The sequence below is a fragment of the Argentina silus genome (assembly GCF_951799395.1).
Source record: "Argentina silus genome assembly, chromosome: X".
Classification (NCBI taxonomy): domain Eukaryota; kingdom Metazoa; phylum Chordata; class Actinopteri; order Argentiniformes; family Argentinidae; genus Argentina; species Argentina silus.
Window position 1 is genome coordinate 43,757,717 of NC_139653.1, and position 18,371 is coordinate 43,776,087.

Genomic DNA, 18,371 nt, shown 5'->3' on the forward strand with positions numbered 1-18,371 from the left:
GTGTGTGTGTGTGTGCGTGTGTGCATGTGTGTGTGCGTGCGTGTGTGTGTGTGTGTGTTTGCGTGTGCCTACTGCCTACTACTGTATGCTCTGGGCCTTAGCGAACAGGCGTTGTCTAACGGACTGAGGAAAGAGGAATCACAAACAGGCCAGATCTCTTTCATCTCCAAACCAAGTATTTCCTCACATTGGAGCTCACCCATTCAGACGTGCAGAGAGACCGGCACCCAGTCCAAGTTCCCAGACTCACTCTGCAGGCTTAGGCAATCCTCCCATGTGGGTTCGATGCCCTATTGCCCACTATGGTCTTAAGATGCGGTCAGTATTGAAACGTTGCCCCTGCCAAATGTAACATCCCCTATTACATTACTAATTATGTGTGCTTTGGCTCTGCAGTATGTTGGCTGGCTCTCTTGATTTCTCTGTCCTCGCTGGGACTCGTGCCCTGTCTTTACGATGGCCTTTTTTTAAAAATATATTAATAATATATATATATATATTTTTTTTTTATTATTATTATTTTTTTTACAGATTCTGGTATTATGAGGCAGTGATCCTGTATGGAGCTATATGGCTATGCAATCCTAGCTCCCAGACACTTCTGCCCAAATGCGTGAAAGGTCTGGTGGACTAACGCATCAAATTTGGCCTTCATTACCCCAAGAGAAAGACCATCGAAAACAGACGGTGCATAGCCATTGGCTTTACTTTGCATTAATCCCACAACACTTCCCCCCAGTGCTTGCACACCACACGTTTCTGATTCGGAGCTACGCTTTGCAGCCGTGTGATTCGCTGATGTCAAACAATAACAAATACATTACTCACTCCCACTTAGGCCAGGTTTGAGTCGTTGTTATTCCAGGCTTATATGTGCTGTGCGAAATACCCTGGGGACGGGGTTAATGCAATCCAAAGAGACTGGGGCCTCTTCCTTCTGTACCTAGGCGTGTGTTTAACCCTTCTACAGTATGTCTGCTAATCCCCTAGGGCTATTGTGAGTTATTAAACATGGCTGCCTCTTCCTGGGAAAGGAAATGGTCTTCGTTTTCAATGATGCTCAGATACTGTCTGTGTGTTTGTGTGCTACGATCACATATACCATATGTGTATATGTATGCTGGACTGTTACCATCATTGTGATGTAGAGATGTGTGACATCACATCATTATGATGTGTGCTCTGTTCAGCATCATGCTTTTAAAGAGTGAGACCTTTTGAGTTGAACGGTTCTAATTCTAGAACAGGATTCTAATGTATTTTCAGGGCCTTTCCTTGATCTTTTAAATGTGTTCTTTCTGATGCGTTCTCCTCCCTTTCCTTTTTGTAGCCTTTCTCCTCTGAAGAACGGTCTCTTGTTAAAAAAAAATAATTTAAAAAATGAGAGCAGTCTTAAGAATTCAATGCGGGATTCAGTGAAAGACGCAACTAGCACAAACCGAGCCCAGGGCCCTGGCCCAGACAGACAATGTCTGGGGATAAGGTGTGGTTCAGAATCCCAAACTGCTGTTGTTGTGCTGCCCCAGCCCGGCTTGCTGAGCATATACAGAACACAGTGATCCTTATCTGCATCTGCTCTCTCCTCCTCGTCATCAGTTCCTCTCCAGCCGTTCCTCAGTTAACTCTGCAGGTGCGTAGTGGATGTAGTACAGGGGAGGCTGGTGGAGGTAGAAATCGGAGGACAGGCTCATTGTAATGCACGGAACAGAATAAGAAATGGTATCAAACACATGTGATGTAGTACCACATTCAAGTACCTGATTCTAATGCAAGATAAGATCAATTAACTTAGTAGTAAACACTTAAGTGGTGCTAAGCTACTCATTATCTTGTTAGAAGGAGTACCTGGCACTAACTTGAAAGTGTTTCTTTCTGGAGAAAAAAAACCCCATTTATATAGTATAATAGTTTGAACTGCAATAAATTAAGCAGGTGACAGGTGTTCCAGTTTGGTTTTTGGCCTCCTTTCCAATAGGTCTAGTCCAGTGGAGGCTGCTGGAGGTAGAAATCTGAGAAATGGAATGATGAATGGTATCAAATATATTTTTGATACCATTCCTCATACCATTCCTCATACCACTCCTTGCATACCACTCTCCAACCTTGGAGACTACAGGTCCTAGGCACCCTTTCCCTAGCACCTGATGTTCCCTAGCACCTGATGTTATGTCTCTGCATTGTGTACTGATAGGTTGCTATGAGGCGAAAGGTGAGGGGCACATAGAATATTGTACAATTCCAACAACTGGTCAACTGGTCAACTGGTCAACTGATCAACTGGTCAACTGGTCAACTGGTCAGCTCAGCTCTCTCTCTCTCTAATCACGTTATGACATCATAAGATACGCTTCAGAGAGGGGCACTGTGACACGAGTGAAAACTATTTTCGAAATAGGAATTTCAATGTGCCGATTTCCTCTCTAGACTTACGCAAACAAATGCACATATTACCAGTATACCATATCATCACAATTTGAGCATCAATTCACCCTAACTACAGCAGGGGAGGCTGGTGGAGGTAGAAATCGGAGGGCAGGCTCATTGTAATGCATGGAATAGAATGAGTGACGGCATTGATACCATTTCTCATTACGTATTGATACCATTCCTCATACCCGCTCCATGCATTACAATGAGCCTGCCCTCCGATTTCTACCTCCACCAGCCTCCTCTGAATTACAGTGTGTGCTGAACAGAGTCCTGAGTTGGTCTTTTCCATTGAAATGTTTTTTTTTTGTAGAGTAGAGTAGTGCTTGCAGAGTTGCATTTCTGCGAAAATAGATACTCGTTTTGGAAAGCATTTTAAAAGGGGATCGTATGGCAGCAGGGATAGGGTGACCCATAGCACACTGCATATTTAGAATGAGTTGTGTTTTCCTCGTAACGCTCTTCTTGAAGACATTTGAAGATATGTCGTGATTCAGTTCATTGGATGGGAACTGCTACTGAGCAAGACAGGAAGTTAAATCCCAGACGCTGACATCACTTCTCTTATTGAATCTGCTCACCGCACAATGTCAACACTGTCCCAGTGGTGCTCTACTCCTAATTGACTCCTGGCTCCCCCTGAGTTCCATTTTGATAAAGCCTTACGGGAGCTTGAGTTAAAATCAAACAAGGTTGTATTATGTTCATGTAACGAGGGACATAGACAGGCTGGAATGCTCTGTAGCAGACACTAGGCCACAGCAGCACACTGACCTCTCTTTCACAGGGGCAGACTCAGTTCACAACACAACAGATGTTCTGTCTATTATGGTTGTGTGTGTGTGTGTGTGTGTGTGTGTGTGTGTGTGTGTGTGAGTGTGTGAGTATGTGAGTATGTGAGTATGTGAGTATGTGAGTGTGTGTGTGTGTGTGTGTGTGTGTGTGTGTGTGTGTGTGTGTGTGTGTGTGTGTGTCTTTGCTTGGGTACAATATACACAAAAAAAGATAAACATCAGTATCACCTTTCATGCAGGTTTAGAACCCAGACTCTTTGTTCTAAGTCTGGAAAGTAATTATCCAGCTCTTTTTAACAGCGATCCGGGGGTCATTGAGAACCAATTGACATAATAATCCCGGGTTTCCTCAGCTTTGCTTGTCTGTGAGGAAAATGTCAATGACAATCGTCTGAATAAAAAGCCCAGGTCTCTGCCAAAAGCGTAGGGATAATTAATACCCAATTATAATAATAATAATAATAATAATAATAATAATAATAATAATAATAATAATATGATTATCTATCCCAATTATCTATCTTAATGGAAACACAGACCTTAGGCAGACTTCTGTGAAGTATATTTTCAGAGACTTAGGAAAGATGGTCTGGACTGTGAGTGTGTGTGTGTGTGTGTGTGTGTGTGTGTGTGTGTGTGTGTGTGTGTGTGTGTGTGTGTGTGTGTGTGTGTGTTGAAAGAGATTATGTTGTTGATAAGAAGGGTTTCCAAAAAGCTGCTCAATGCTACAAAGAAAAACTGGTAAGCAGCAGTGTAATAATATTCATGCTACTGCTAATGGAGCAGTTATGATTGCTGCACTGTTGTTTTTTTAACCCGCAGCATTGGATGGAGGATATACAGTACAGCAGAAATGTAGCAATACAAACACCAAAAACTCAGATTCTTAATAACCATCTTATAATAAATACAGTTAAAATGGCCATAATTGCCCTATTATATACCCTAGTGTTGCGTGTGATTTTTCTCATTCCTTTGTAGCTCCCTCTTGAGACGTCAGCAAAATAAAGGGACTAAAATAATCCCAGACAGCTTTTGGCTTTGCTGGAAATCACAGCTCTTGCGTGTAGAGGTATAATTTGGCTCTGTGCATGCCCACTAGCGCAGTGGGCTGAGTTCCGGTCTGAGAGGGCCCATGCTGGGCAGGGACATGTTGTGGAGGTTGGTGGTGGAAAGGAGTGATGACCCAGTAACATGGATGATGCTAGCCAAGCAGTACTGACCCCCCCAGCCCTGGTAACAGGGATGATGCTAGCCAAGCAATACTGACCCCCCCCGGCCCCAGTAAAAGGGATAATGCTAGACAAGCAGTACTGACCCCCCCGGCCCCGGTAACAGGGATGATGCTAGACAAGCAATACTGACCCCCCCGGCCCCAGTAAAAGGGATAATGCTAGACAAGCAGTACTGACCCCCCCCCCGCCCCAGTAACAGGGATGATGCTAGGCAAGCAGTACTGACCCCCCCAAACCTGTTTTTCTTATATACAGAACTGTATAGGACAAGTTGGGGGTTTTTTTAATCCCACTTTGGCAATCAATATCTCCACTGGAATGTTTACTGGGTGTTGGAATTTTAGGTAATAAGAGTTCTCTTTCCACTCTCTCTCTCTCTCTCTCTCTCTCTCTCTCTCTCTCTGTCTCTCTTCTTCCCGCTGACGGAAACACCTCCTCACCACAACCTCACGAGCCGATTGTTTCACCGCAACGCCTTCTCGAGGAAAGAACAAAACAGAAAGGGAATGCTTTTTTGCTCCGTCCAACAGGAATGTTGAGCCGGGTCAGATAAAGGACCTTAATTGAATGAGGAGGAAGTGTAGGAAGTGTAGGTTCAGCAGTAACAGCTTCTCCTCATGCAGGGCGGCTGTGAACCACTTGTTGTTCTTGGTACGTAGGTGGGTAGATAACTGGGTATATGGGGGAGCTGGGTGAGAATTGTTATTACAGTACAGTAGATTTTGCAACCATCCATTTTTTTGTGATGAATGTGGTTTATGTAGCCTAGCTTGTGTTGGTCTGAACTAGCTCAAACGCAGCCTCATTGTGGTTCTGTCCTGTATTTGCCTCTGTGGAGCACATCAGTGTATTTGAGCTTTTTTTTTCATAACCACAAGGCTATAGACTGCTGCCCTACTGAACTGCCCTGTCACACACACACACACACACATCACACGCATCACACAACTTAACCATGCTTGGGGTGCTGGTTGTCCTTGTGTGCTGCAAGTGTGTGTGACCACTGTGTATAGCTCAGTAGTGTGTGTGTGTCCACTGTGTGTATTACAGTATATAGCTCAGTAGTGTGTGTGTGGCACAGCCCAGCTATTTATAACACACACACGCAAACACACGCGCACACACACTGCTCTCAGCAGTAGGCACAAGTCATTGGCAGTGGGTTGTGTTTCATGACGTTGGATGGTCGTAACTAGTCAGAAGTGTGTGTGTGTGTGTGTGTGTGTGTGTGTGTGTGTGTGTGTGTGTGTGTGTGTGTGTGTGTGTGTGAGTGTGTGAGTGTGTGTGTGTGTGTGTGTGTGTGTGTGTGTGTTTGTATTGTTGCATGAGTATGACAAGCTGTTCCATGCCATTGGCACAAGGTGGCGCCACCCCCTTTCCACCAACTTGCTGCAGTGTCTCTTGTACCTATGGGAATGAGAAATGCATCACTATGGGCTAATGGGTTAAAACGTTGAGTGATTGTGTACAGCCCCATATGCATTTGCTAGTGGCAAGGACACTTCAGAACTGGGCCCTGGTCAATCATGTGTATGTTACCCCTGTTGGATCTTCATTGGGGCTACAATTATACGAGACCCTGAGACTTAGCTCCTGTCACAGACAGAAGCCATTTTGGGGCCTTGGGAATTGAGGCACTCACTGTGCCCTGTCTGAATGTAGCTTTATCAGGGAGGGAAGTCATTCCGGTCCCTCTGGCGCGGTGCCGGATGACCTTACAATGTAAACAAGGATAAGGCCGGCATTTTAATTATGTTTGGGAATGTGATCCACAGAGCCCCGGAGACAGTTTGTGTTTGTGTGTGTGTGTGTGTGTGTGTGTGTGTGTGTGTGTGTGTGTAGAGTGTGTGTGTGTATGTGTGTGTGTGTAGAGTGTGTAGAGTGTGTGTGTGTGTGTGTGTGTGTGTGTGTGTGTGTGTGTCCTGTCAGCTCCCTGTTAGACAACCCTGATGATCAGTCCCATATGAAAGACAGTGAGAGTCATCTCACCAGACACAATCTTTCCCAACAGGAAATACTGTGTCGCTACAGGATACAGCCACTAGACTTCAGACTTGAACTGTGAATGGACGTGGCCCTCTCTCTTGCTCCAGCCGTACATCTTTAAGCTGTATGTCTGTGTTACAACGTCCTTGGACGTCACACCCTCTACAGGCCGAATGCTGCATGTCCCCCCACAGTCTGTAATGTATGTTGGAACTTTAGTGGGATGTTGTCGGTTGGTTGGTCAAACCAGTTTCTTAGGCCCCGGCCATACCAAACTATGCTACCCAATGGTTACGGACTGAAGCAATGGTGTCTCTATGGGAGTCATCCGTTGACAGACAAAGAGGATGACATGGGTATGTCCGTGTCCGTTGTATACGTTTTGGCAGTTATTTTACAGACAAAAAAAAGTTGTTTTACGAATTGAACTTTCCACAGTCCTCCTGTCCGTTTTAGCCAATTACAAACAAGGTTTCCTATTGAGTTGCTAAGTTGCGTTGTTCAGTGGCTAGGTTGTTTTCAAAAGTCACACCCGAATTCCACGGACATCAGATCGGATAGTGATTTCATACATATTTTGTACATTTGGTGTGGCCCGGGCCTGAACCTACACTTCCAATTTAGAGCAGCGACAAAGAGATGTCATCACAGTCCAACTGCTGCTGGAACAGCTAAGCAACTTTTCACTCATTTCACTCTCGGTCTTTACAAAGCCAGTACAACAAAGCCATAGAGGAAGTGGTCGCTGCCAGTCTTTCCACTGCGCTCATTCATTCGACTTAACGCCATGCTCTACACAAGACGCCAGGGAATAGAATAATCGGCAAATCCTAATTCCCTAAGAATGAGTGATTATTACAGGGCAAGCAAGCCGTGTGTAGACTTCCAGTCAGATTAGGAGAGCTCTTTGTACTCTTTGGCCCAGTTCAGTGACTGAATAAGCCTAGTCTGGTTCTATGGCTCTGTGTCTGTGTGTGTGTGTGTGTGTGTGTGTGTGTGTGTGTGTGTGTGTGTGTGTGTGTGTGTGTGTGTGTGTGTGTGTGTGTGTGTGTGTGTGTGTGTGTGTGTGTGCGTGCACGTGAGTGCATGCATGCATGTTTGCATGCACACACACCTGCGTTTTACGTTAGGAGTGCGTGTGTGTGTGTGTGTGTGTATGTCCCTTTGTACTGTGCCCTGTCCCCTCACTGATGCATATGACACACACGCACACACACACACACACGCACACACACACACACACACACACACACACACACACACACACACTGGCAGGATTCTTCTGTCCCGTTGCGGTACCACTCTGGCCCTGGTACTGCCAGCTGAGAGGCCTGGGGTTGGGGAGGGGTTTGGGGGGAGGTTGGAGGCAAGGAGCAATGCCAGAGCATGGAGAGAAGCAGCTTGCAGCCTGTGAGTTCTGAGGGATGAGCTGTGCTTAAACACACCAGAGACATGGAGGCATAACCAGTGCTGCAGTCTCACTGTCTCACTGTAATGTTCACTCCTTGGTGTTGTTTCAACAGGGGGAAAACATCTTATGATGTAATAATGGACTGTGTAATAAAATGGATACAGCCGATTTATCACAATATTATTTTTCCCGATAGTGTATCGATAATCCAGCACTAGCATTGCAATCCGTTATTTTTTAATCATTATTTTGTTCCCAGAGTTATATCAATAATGTGATGTTTAGATATTGTACTTACTACCAAGGTGGTACACAACGCAGTAGGCAGAATTTTCTGTTAATTTTTTTAAATTTTCTGTAAATACATGTAGGTAGGTATATGAGTATCGCAGTGTATTGACATATGTATTTTATCGCAATAGTATTGTATTGTGACCCATGTATCGTGATACGTATAATATCATGAGGTCCTTACCAATACCCAGCCCTAATCTCAGATTAATATTGACACAATGCCACTCTGTGTAGGAGACTAGGCTATAAATTAGACTCTTCCTTACCATGACCATCAGTGCCAGGGTGTGTGTGAGTGTGTGAGTGTGTGAAGTATGGATTGTTGAGTGTGTGTGTGTGTGTGTGTGTGTGTGTGTGTGTGTGTGTGTGTGTGTGTGTGTGTGTGTGTGTGTGATAGATTAGATGACACTTTATTCTCTGCTTGCACAGACATTTGTTTTGCCTCACATGTTCCAACAAGATAAAATGTACTGTACATAAAACATAGTGACACATAAACAAAATCAACATATTACAAATGGTGTGTGTGTGTGTGTGTGTGTGTGTGTGTGTGTGTGTGTGTGTGTGTGTGTGTGTGTGTGTGTGTGTGTGTGTGTGTGTGTGTGTGTGTAGTCTGTGTTTTGTTGTGTGTGTGTGTGTGTGTGTGTGTGTTGGGGTCAGGGGACCACAGATGTGGCTTTGCAGCAGAATGAGGACATTGTGGGCTTGTTAAAAGGCAATGGGACAGATGTTTCAAAGCTTCCAGCAGCGCATCTCTCCTGAAGGAAGGGCAGTGCTGGCATTAGCAGCCTCCGCTGCAGCTGCCCTAATCTGCATACGAGGCAGGCAGTGGTCAGAACTAGGAAAGGGGGTGGGGTTCTTCAAATTTGCACCACAAGGATTGGTTGCCAATGAGCCAAGGGGTGTGTCAATGCAACCTAGAACCCTTCGGTCCAATGGCAGGGGGTGTGGTTATGCAAACATGATGCCAACTGGTTGGATGGGTTAGGGAATAGGGGTGTGGTTATGCAAACATGATGCCAACTGGTTGGATGGGTTGGGGAGTAGGGGTGTGGTTATGTAATGAGGTCTACTGTGATGGTGAAGTGACAGCGGGAGTGAGGAGCTTCCAAGGCCTGTTTACTAGCCCTCTGTCTGTGTCTTTATCTGGCTGTTTGTCTTATTGAGGGCTCCCATTTACATATCATTAGGGTTCAAATGGACAATATGGCAGCAAACTCTGAAACAAACAGCGACGCTGAGGTATGTGTCTAACTGTTGCCTCTTCACGTACGCGCGCGTGTGTGTGTGTGTGTGTGTGTGTGTGTGTGCACATGTGTGTGTGTGTGTGTGTGTGTGCCTGTGTGTGCTTGTGCCTGTGCCTGTGTGTGTGTGTGTGTGTGCGTGCGTGTGCGTGTGCGTGTGTGTATGTGTGTGCACGTGTGTGTATGTGTGCGTGTGCGTGTACACGTGCGTGCGTCTGCACTGTTTACTCCCTCACTTCCAGCAAGAGGTTGGTAATCAAACATGTTTGTCTTTGGCTGCACTGCCTGGCTCTCTCTGAGCATATGTCTGCATATCACTGTTTATGATACCCCCCCCCCCGAGATACTACAGTGTGTCAGTTATTCTGTTGGGAAAATATCTATGTCTGCTTCTGCTGCCTGGGTGATCAGAATTGTGCGGTAGACATAAACAAACATTCAGTGTGCATAACTGTACACTGCATTGCCAGGAATGCTTGTCTACCATGACTCCAAACACATGATGCTGTTATCGTTGCCTTGTTCTTTTGGCCTTGGTGCTGCAGCTGTTTCCCTGTTGTGAGGAGGAGGATTGCATTTGTCCTTTGTTAAGACGCCTCCTTTGCGTCTTCATGTGTGTGCATGTGTTCGTGTGTGCGTGGTCCACTGGCTGCTAAGACATCTCCATTGATCAGGTGCTGCAGCTTAATGCAGTGGGAGTGTGTATTGGCTTTTGAGAGTTAAAAGTACCTGCTGCTGCAGCTGTAATTTACTGGAACACTTAGCCTATGTGGAAGAGGTGCATCCACAGTGATGTTACTGCAAGAGGGCACACATCTGAAAGACTGTGTGCTCTCCTGTCTGCCTGAATTGCCTTTGTATGATGTACTGTAGACACTAAGTAGGGTCCGGTAGGTCTAATCTCTTATGATCTCTGATCAATGCAATGATGTTAAACAGTATCACTCATATTTGAAATGGTCACTGCCTGCCAAAAGTGTCAGTTTATTGGTGTTTTGTTGACGTTGGAGAATATGTAGTTTACACACACTTTCACCCCTCCATGTCCATGGGGATGTAAAAGACCATAAAGAGCACTTGACGTGTGTGTGTGTGTGTGTGTGTGTGTGTGTGTGTCTGTGTCTGTGTCTGTGTCTGTGTGTGTGTGTGTGTGTGTGTGTGTGTGTGTGTGTGTGTGTGTGTGTGTGTGTGTGTGTGTGTGTGTCCATATCGGCAACCCCCCCACCCCCCCTTTCCCTCTCTCTCACCCAGTCTGGCTCTTGAACAGCCTAGCCTCACACAGAGCCCTGCTGTACAAATCTAAACAACCACAGCATTCACACAGTGCACACATGCTTACTTCACCACCTGCCACTGGGTGAGCCACAAGGGTAAACCTGGTATTCAACTCCAACATTCCACAAAAAGTTTTTAAGGGGGAATTCACTTGAGAATATGAGATTCTGCAACATGAACATGAAGTGTTTATGAATGTTTTTGTAAGCGACACCGTCTGTTGTGTGTCAGCAAGTCCATGAATGCTTACGTTGTTCTAACACTGTTGTGTTTGGATGTGTTTATCACACCATGCTTGAGGAGTCCTTGGACGTGGGTGGCCCATCGGGGAAGCTCCTGTTGAGTCTTCACCTCCAATAAAACACAGTTTGGATTTCACACGAACCCCTGAAACCCCCAATTTCACTAATGAATGCCTAATAACAAAGCACGGTGACAGTCTAGAAGGCAATACATTACCATGTTTCTCAAAGAAATGCATGGTCTACAATGTCTACAAGAGTTTTCTTAGTTTTGGGATTCTGTGAATGATAGTGCTATAATTACTGCTGGGTCAGAAATAACTCTGGCAGTAAGAGTTTTATTTTCTGAAGTCGAAATCTGCTTTCATCACAGGAGGTCAATAACAGCACAGTGCACAGTTTCATTTTTATGACTCTCAGTGGCTTGTGATTGCATTTCCCATGTCAGACGGACAGAACACTTAGTGGATGTCCCCTAAGTGCTGCATTACAGTCTACACATCGTCATCATCGTCTCTCACCACCTTGGCGGCCAAACAGGCTTCTGTGTTCCAACATTAACAAAGCGCCTTATTGTTGTCAATCGCAGTTTATTTATGTTGAGTTCGGTTTCATGTCCTTTAATTGTTTCTATGGGACCATTACGGCCCTAACCATCAACCTTTCAGTCCCTCAAACAATCTTCCCCCTTCTGTCCCACATCCCATAAATTCTTCCCTTATTTTGTTTTACTTCTACTGACTGAGTTTATGGTAAGTTTACAATGGTGGCCTTTGAGGACAGTGGATTAGATTGAAGTTCCTCTGAGGGTTGACACAAGCTTCAATAAGTCTGTAATATAATAACCCCCCACAGGTCCATCCAACAGAGGTTATTAGAATCATTAAGGTGCGTGCGTTCGTGCTTGCGTGCGTGCGTGATTGCGTCGTGCGTCATGTGTGCGTCTGAGTGTGTGCTATGCAACATGTGCCTTGAGGTAAAAAGGCTAATTACACATGACAAAACAAATATTTCATGTGTCAACTGCTTCAGTAGTTATGAGGTCATTTTCTCTGATTGGACAAGAGCCGAGGTCTCTAGAATTTCTATTTTATTTAACCTTCATTTTTACAGGGGAGACACACTGAGACCAAGGCCTATTTTGCCAGTGCAGATACATCTTTCTGTGATTTGGTAAATAACATTTAGTTTTTCCAGCATTAAGCACCAACCTCATTCCAACAAATGCTCTCTGCAGGACAGCGAATGCAGACTGTAGCTCAGAAACAGACTGGCCAATTGTGGGGGCAATAACATATGCAACAGTGTCATCGGCATATAGATGCAGGTTACAATTATTTACAGGTAATCCAATATTGTTAATGTAAATAGTAAAAAGAACTGGAACAGGACTGTGTCTTAACACCATCAGTTAAGGCGTTCTGTCCTTTAAATATTTTCAAACCAGCTACATGAGGCCTGATCCTAGCCAACCGTATCGAATGCCTTGGAGAGATCTATAAATAAGGCAGCACAATGTTTTTTTCTGATCTAGGCAATTTAACACATCATCTAAGACAAGCGTAGCAGCTGAGACGGTGCTATGACCAGGTCTAAAGCCAGACTGGTGCACATTTAGAATAGAATGAGAAGATAAAAAGGTTCTTAGCTGGGAGTTGACCAGGGACTCTTAATACTTTGGAATGGCAAGATATTTGGGATATTGGGTGGTAGTTATCTAGGTCAGGGGTCACCACCTTTATGGAGAGGGAGCACATGGGCTGCCTTCCAAACCTTGGGGATAGCACCTGAGATAAGAGTCAGATTAAAAATACGTCAATGACTCCGCAATCCGGGCCGAAAGCTGCAATAGACCTGGATCAAGCAGTTCAGCAGCAATGGATATTTTAAGCAGTGCATCTAGTACAGAAAGTTGTTGAAATGAAAACAAAGATTCGCTAGTAGTTGACTGATCTGCCATTGAGCCGACTAGGGGCTGGGAGATGGAAGCGCAGCCAACCGTCTGACCAGGGTCAGCCAAACCACCATTTCTCTCAAATAAAAAGCCTGCCGAGATAAAATGCTGATTAAAGGCATTACTTATCTCAATCTTCTCTGTAATGAGGCCAGAGTCTGACAAAACGTCTTTAGGTAGGGAGGAAGAGGAGTTTCCATGCTTCAGGGCGTTCATTGTTTTCCAAAAGTTTGTAGGATCACCAGCAGAATCCAAGAGAGCACTTAGGAAGTAGCTTGATTTAGCTTTCTTAATTGACGAGGTACATCTATTTCTCAGTTGTCTGAAAACCTGCCAGTCAAATAAAAAAAACCCACCACTGACTATATATTTGTAAGGCCTATTTGTTAGGAGGATGTCGAGCAGGGTGGATTTATCTGGATTCTTCAAGCAAAACCGTGTTGGTTTTGAGATTAACTGTGATAGTTGAAAACCATCACATATGTGTTTGAATTTATCTGAGATTTGAGATAACTAGTCTAGGTTAAAATCACCTAGTATTACTACTTCAGAATGAACATAGGAGGAGAGAAGTACAGCTAAGTTATCAAGGGCATTATGAAGAGCAGATGGTGGGCGATACACTCCTATCACAGACAGCTTAGTTATTTCCAAAACACACACATTTAGGACTAAACATTCATATTGTTTTGGGACAGTGGAGGACAGCAGAACAGATGCAGTAAAACAGGTTTTGACAAAAATAGTCATGCTTCCTCCTCTCCCTTCCCTGTGTGTCCTAAATAAGGTAGAGCCATTTAAGGACACATCAAGCACTGACAAATTTAGCCATGTTTCAGAGATCATACAAATGTCTGGGTTTCCCTGCTGAGAATGAGAGCCATGCCCCCTTTATCCTGTCTTACCATGCAAAAAGTCTCAAACGTTTGATGCAGGGGAGGCTGGTGGAGGTAGAAATCGGACAGGTTAATTGTAATGCATGGAACAGAACAAGGATTGGTATCGAACACACGTGATTAATGCATGGAACGGAATGAGGAATGGTATCACACATGTTTGATGCCATTCCTCATTCCATTCCATGCATTACAATGTCCTCCGATTTCTACCTCCACCAGCCTCCCCTGCTTTGATGGTACCTTGTTACAAATTAGCAATAGGCCTAGATAGTATCAGATCTTCCTTTTTTTTTTTTTTACTACCAGAGCTGTACAGATACAAAAAAAGACAAAGATAAAAAAATATATGACATGGCATAGGGCATGACATTACAATGTTGATAAAGTCTGTGATGTTGTTCTTTACTCCACAAAGTTTACCCTTGGTGACATCTGTAAGCAATAATAGTAGTGTATAGTAGTATGGAATTACTGAGTTAGACGGCGTCCAGCACAATGTGTGGAATTCAACATAATAATATTATATCAGAGGGTCATAATATTTTAACTTTAAATTCTTCAGTGAAGATGTACTGTTTTTGTCTCTCTTTTTCCGTGGCTTTCCAGTTGCTGCTAGATTTGCAGAAGCTTTTTCCAGTTAAGTGCCTTGCTAGAGGCTTCGACTGCAGTATGTCGCCTTGGACTTGAATCAGCAACCTTCTAGTTTCATCTGGTCTGACCTGCATATCTTCAGCATCCCCGAGAGAGTTAGTTAGGAAATACTCAGGTATTTCAGGTGGACGTATACAGCAGGGGAGACTGGTAGAGGCAGAAATCGGAGGACAGGCTCATTGTAATGCATGGAATGGAATGAGGAATGGTATAAAACGTGTGTCTATACCATTCCTCATTCCATTTCATGCATTACAATGAGCCCGTCCTCCGATTTCTGCCTCCACCAGCCTCCACTGGTATACAGTCTTTGTTACAGTGCAGAAGATATGTTTCTAAAGCCACCACAGAATAGCCACCAGTGGTCATGGTGGTCACCATGGAGACCACCAGTTCTTAATAGTGTCTTATTACTGGTGGCGCCACAGAGTTGACGGTGGAACACATTCTTCTTATTGGTCAAAAGTGACTTTCACTAAGTACAGCACATTATAGTAGGTAGTGACAGAATCAGTAGTGTAGCCTACCAGGGGAGGCTAGTGGAGGTAGAAATCGGAGGATGGGCTCGCTGTCCTCCGATTTCTACCTCCAGCAACCTCCCCTTTATCTTACCATACCTGTCAGGGAAAGGAACTGGTTCAGGTCCCAGGTGAGCCCTGCTGCTCTGTGCGCCCTTGAGCAAGCCTCTTAACCCAATTTGCTACAGTTAATGTTTGACATGGAAAACGGTCAAAACGAATACCTACTCAGATTACTGTTTTACCATTTGGTCGGTGACGATACGTGATAATATTTTCAAGAAACGTACAGCTTTGTGTATCACTCCTGCTGTGGAGATGCAGGGTGACTGGCTGCGTAGTGTGTTTTATAGTTCTGATGAATTCAGTCCCTCTCTCTTTACTGGGATTTTCTTTAGAGGTAGCAGCGGTTCACATGCATTTCTCTATAAAGTCATTAGTGTATTTGTTTGAGGCAGACATGTTAGTGGATCTGGAGGGAGTGATTGATGTGGTAGCCTAGTGACATTATTTGTGTGTGCTGAGTTGGTTTGGCTCTGCTCAACCGGATGGGCATTTGGGGGTTAGCCTACATAGCAGGGACCCCGAAGCTGAACAGGTACCAGTCGCCCCCCCGCCCCCACCCCACCACCCCCACCCCCACCCCCACTCTATGGTTAAGTGCCACCACAATTGATGTTGTGTGGATGCAGGAGATGTTTCCCACTGTATGTAAAGCTCAACCGAATGGGCATTTGGGGGTTAGCCAATCGATGGTCTTACGGAAGCATATCGACAAGCTGGCTCTGTGAGCTACAGTGCTGTAAGCTGACGGTGGTGTCTTTTTTAATGGAAGTAACCATTCAGATGTGTAATTTATGATGAAAGACCTGGATGGAATTTGGTCTTGGAGGATACAGGTCCTAGGCCCCCCTTTCCCTAGCATCTGGTGTTATGTCTCTGCGTTGTGTAGTGGATACGAATTGTGTTTCACTAGGTGAAAGGTCAGAGGCCCATAGAATATTGTACAATTCCAGCACTTCTCAGTCTAATCTTTGTCAAATGAATAACGTCACTCAATCCCAGCAAAATGCAATGTAGTGTGAAGAGCTGTTAGACATACGATATGTGTCTTTTTGTTTTTAACACCAATTGTCTACATGCCAATTTGTGTCAGTTACATTACAGTATAACTATAACCTATTTGTTTCTTATATGTTTATTTTACCCTTATTATACCAGGCAAGTTGACTAAGAACATATTCAGGGGAGACAAGAGGGGATGAATGAGCCAATTGAAAGCAGGGGATGATTAGGTGGCCATGATAGAATGAGAGACAGATTGGTAATTTAGCCAGGACACCAGGGTTAACACGCTTATACTGTTGTGAGGATCTTTAATGAGTCATGAGTCTTTGTTTTATAGTTCTGATGAATTCAGTCCCTCTCTCTTTACTGGGATTTTCTTTGGAGGTAGCAGCGGTTCACATGCATTTCTCTATAAAGTCATTAGTGTATTTGTTTGAGGCAGACGTGTTAGTGGATCTGGAGGGAGTGATTGATGTGGTAGCCTAGATGTAAACTCTGGGCAGTGGGCCAGAGAGATCTGGTGTGGTCTAAAATGAGAGCCTTGGGATGTATGAGAGAGAAATATTGGAACTTTATTGTAACCACTGGTACAGTTCACTGACCTGTACTGAGCTGTCTTCGACAGAGACTCTTCTGCTGGCCTCCCTCCCTCCCCCTTCCCCCCTCCCCCCCCCTCCCCATCTCTCCTTTCCCTCCCTCCCTCCCTCTCCCACTCCTGTGGTGGTGAAGGAGGAAGTGGGGGACACTAATCCCCCTCTGTGTGTCAGGCATGCCAAGTAGGCCTGACGGACGTGCCATCCTGCTGGTCTGGATGATGTCACCACCAGTGCAACTCTGCCCCACGTCTGAAACACAGAAACACTGTTCAGCAGTGCTTGGGATTTATTTATGTGAATTTGGTAACTGAATGAATTTACTCTTTTTAACAATTACTTAAATCCAGGATTCAGGATTCATGTTTTGAGACAGACAATCTGTGAGTGAGCATATTGAGTACGTGTTAAGTTGCCGATTTCTCTATTTACATGCAACATCAGGGACTGGAGAACTTCTCCTTTTTCACCATCTTGCTTTATGTCATATAGTCAAATTAAGACCTGAGTGAACAGCAGTGACCACTGTGGCGGCCAGCCAAGCAGATGGGTAGAGAGTGGAACCCATCAGTCTACAGTAAAATTCCTTGATCTTTTTTGCCTTAAATCCGTTTCAGCTGTGGCTGTGGCATCCTAAGCCTTAATGCCAAAGACAATCACACACTCCAGTAGCCCGACAGCCCAACCGGTGGAGTACGAGAGGAACAAACTGTATTGTGCTCTATTCTTGATTTCAGGAATTTACCGTGGAACAGGGGAGGCTGGTGGAGGTAGAAATCCGAGGACAGGCTCATTGTAATGCACGGAATAGAATGAGGAATGGTATCAAACATGTGCATTTAATACCATTCCTCATTCCATTCCATGTATTACAATGAGCCTGTCCTCCGATTTCTACCTCCACCAGCCTCCAGTGCTGTGGAAGAACCTTGGTGCGTCGTGGAGGACAGTAGTACAGCACCTGCCAGTAATGGAGGGCGTAGCACAGCTACATGCTTCAGAACAGACAGCTAGTGTAAGACAGAAAGCCTTATTCGGTCTCTAATGAACTCATTCATGTATATATACTGTAACCCTGAGGAATGATTTAAGGATAAATAGATGTTGTTTTTTTGGGTTAATGTTAGGAATGAGGGGGGGTATGTCAGCTTTGAAAATTACCAGATAGCAATGCTTGCATAATTTCTAGTATATAGATGTTTTAGTTATTTGCTGCGTGATTGGATTACGAGCCCCAGGTACAAACATACAGGACATAGTGGATGTTCCTGTCTCTGGAATTTGATTTTACATTAATATGGTTCTTCCTTTCCTCATGGTCTCTCATAGCTGGTGCCGTTTTATTGTGAACAGGTTTTTACCATTGATGGATACTGTGTTACTATGATTTGATGAAAAGGTGACTAAAATGACTACGACTATTATACAGTATGTGTCTGTTTGTGACTATTAGAGTGGGTGTTATTAGAGAGTCTACGGCTGACCCTGTGAAGGGTGATGCGAGGCAGGCCTGTCAATGCAGCTGATAGGCTGATAGGTGCCCTGGGGCAGTGGGGCAGCTCGATGGGGCTGAAGGACACGGTGTCCTGGTCCACAGCCTGGGTATAAAAGGCAGGGGTTCGGGCCACCGCCCCAAACTGGATCCTAGGAAGGGGATTGATGAGTTGGCTCAAAGGAGACAAGGCTAGGCTGCTCCATCTCATAAAGGGTACTACAGGTGAGGTTCTACAAGAGAGAAGGTGGGTCCTGAGTGAAGTAGGGCTGCAACTATGGAGTATTT

The 18,371-nt window shown here is 44.7% G+C and overlaps 1 protein-coding gene across 1 annotated transcript in view; it reads left to right on the plus strand.

The window, feature by feature from the left end:
- The window catches only part of LOC310822577 (septin-5-like), a 68,909-nt gene that overhangs the window by 26,933 nt on the left and 23,605 nt on the right, over positions 1-18,371 (plus strand). The window lies entirely within an intron of this gene.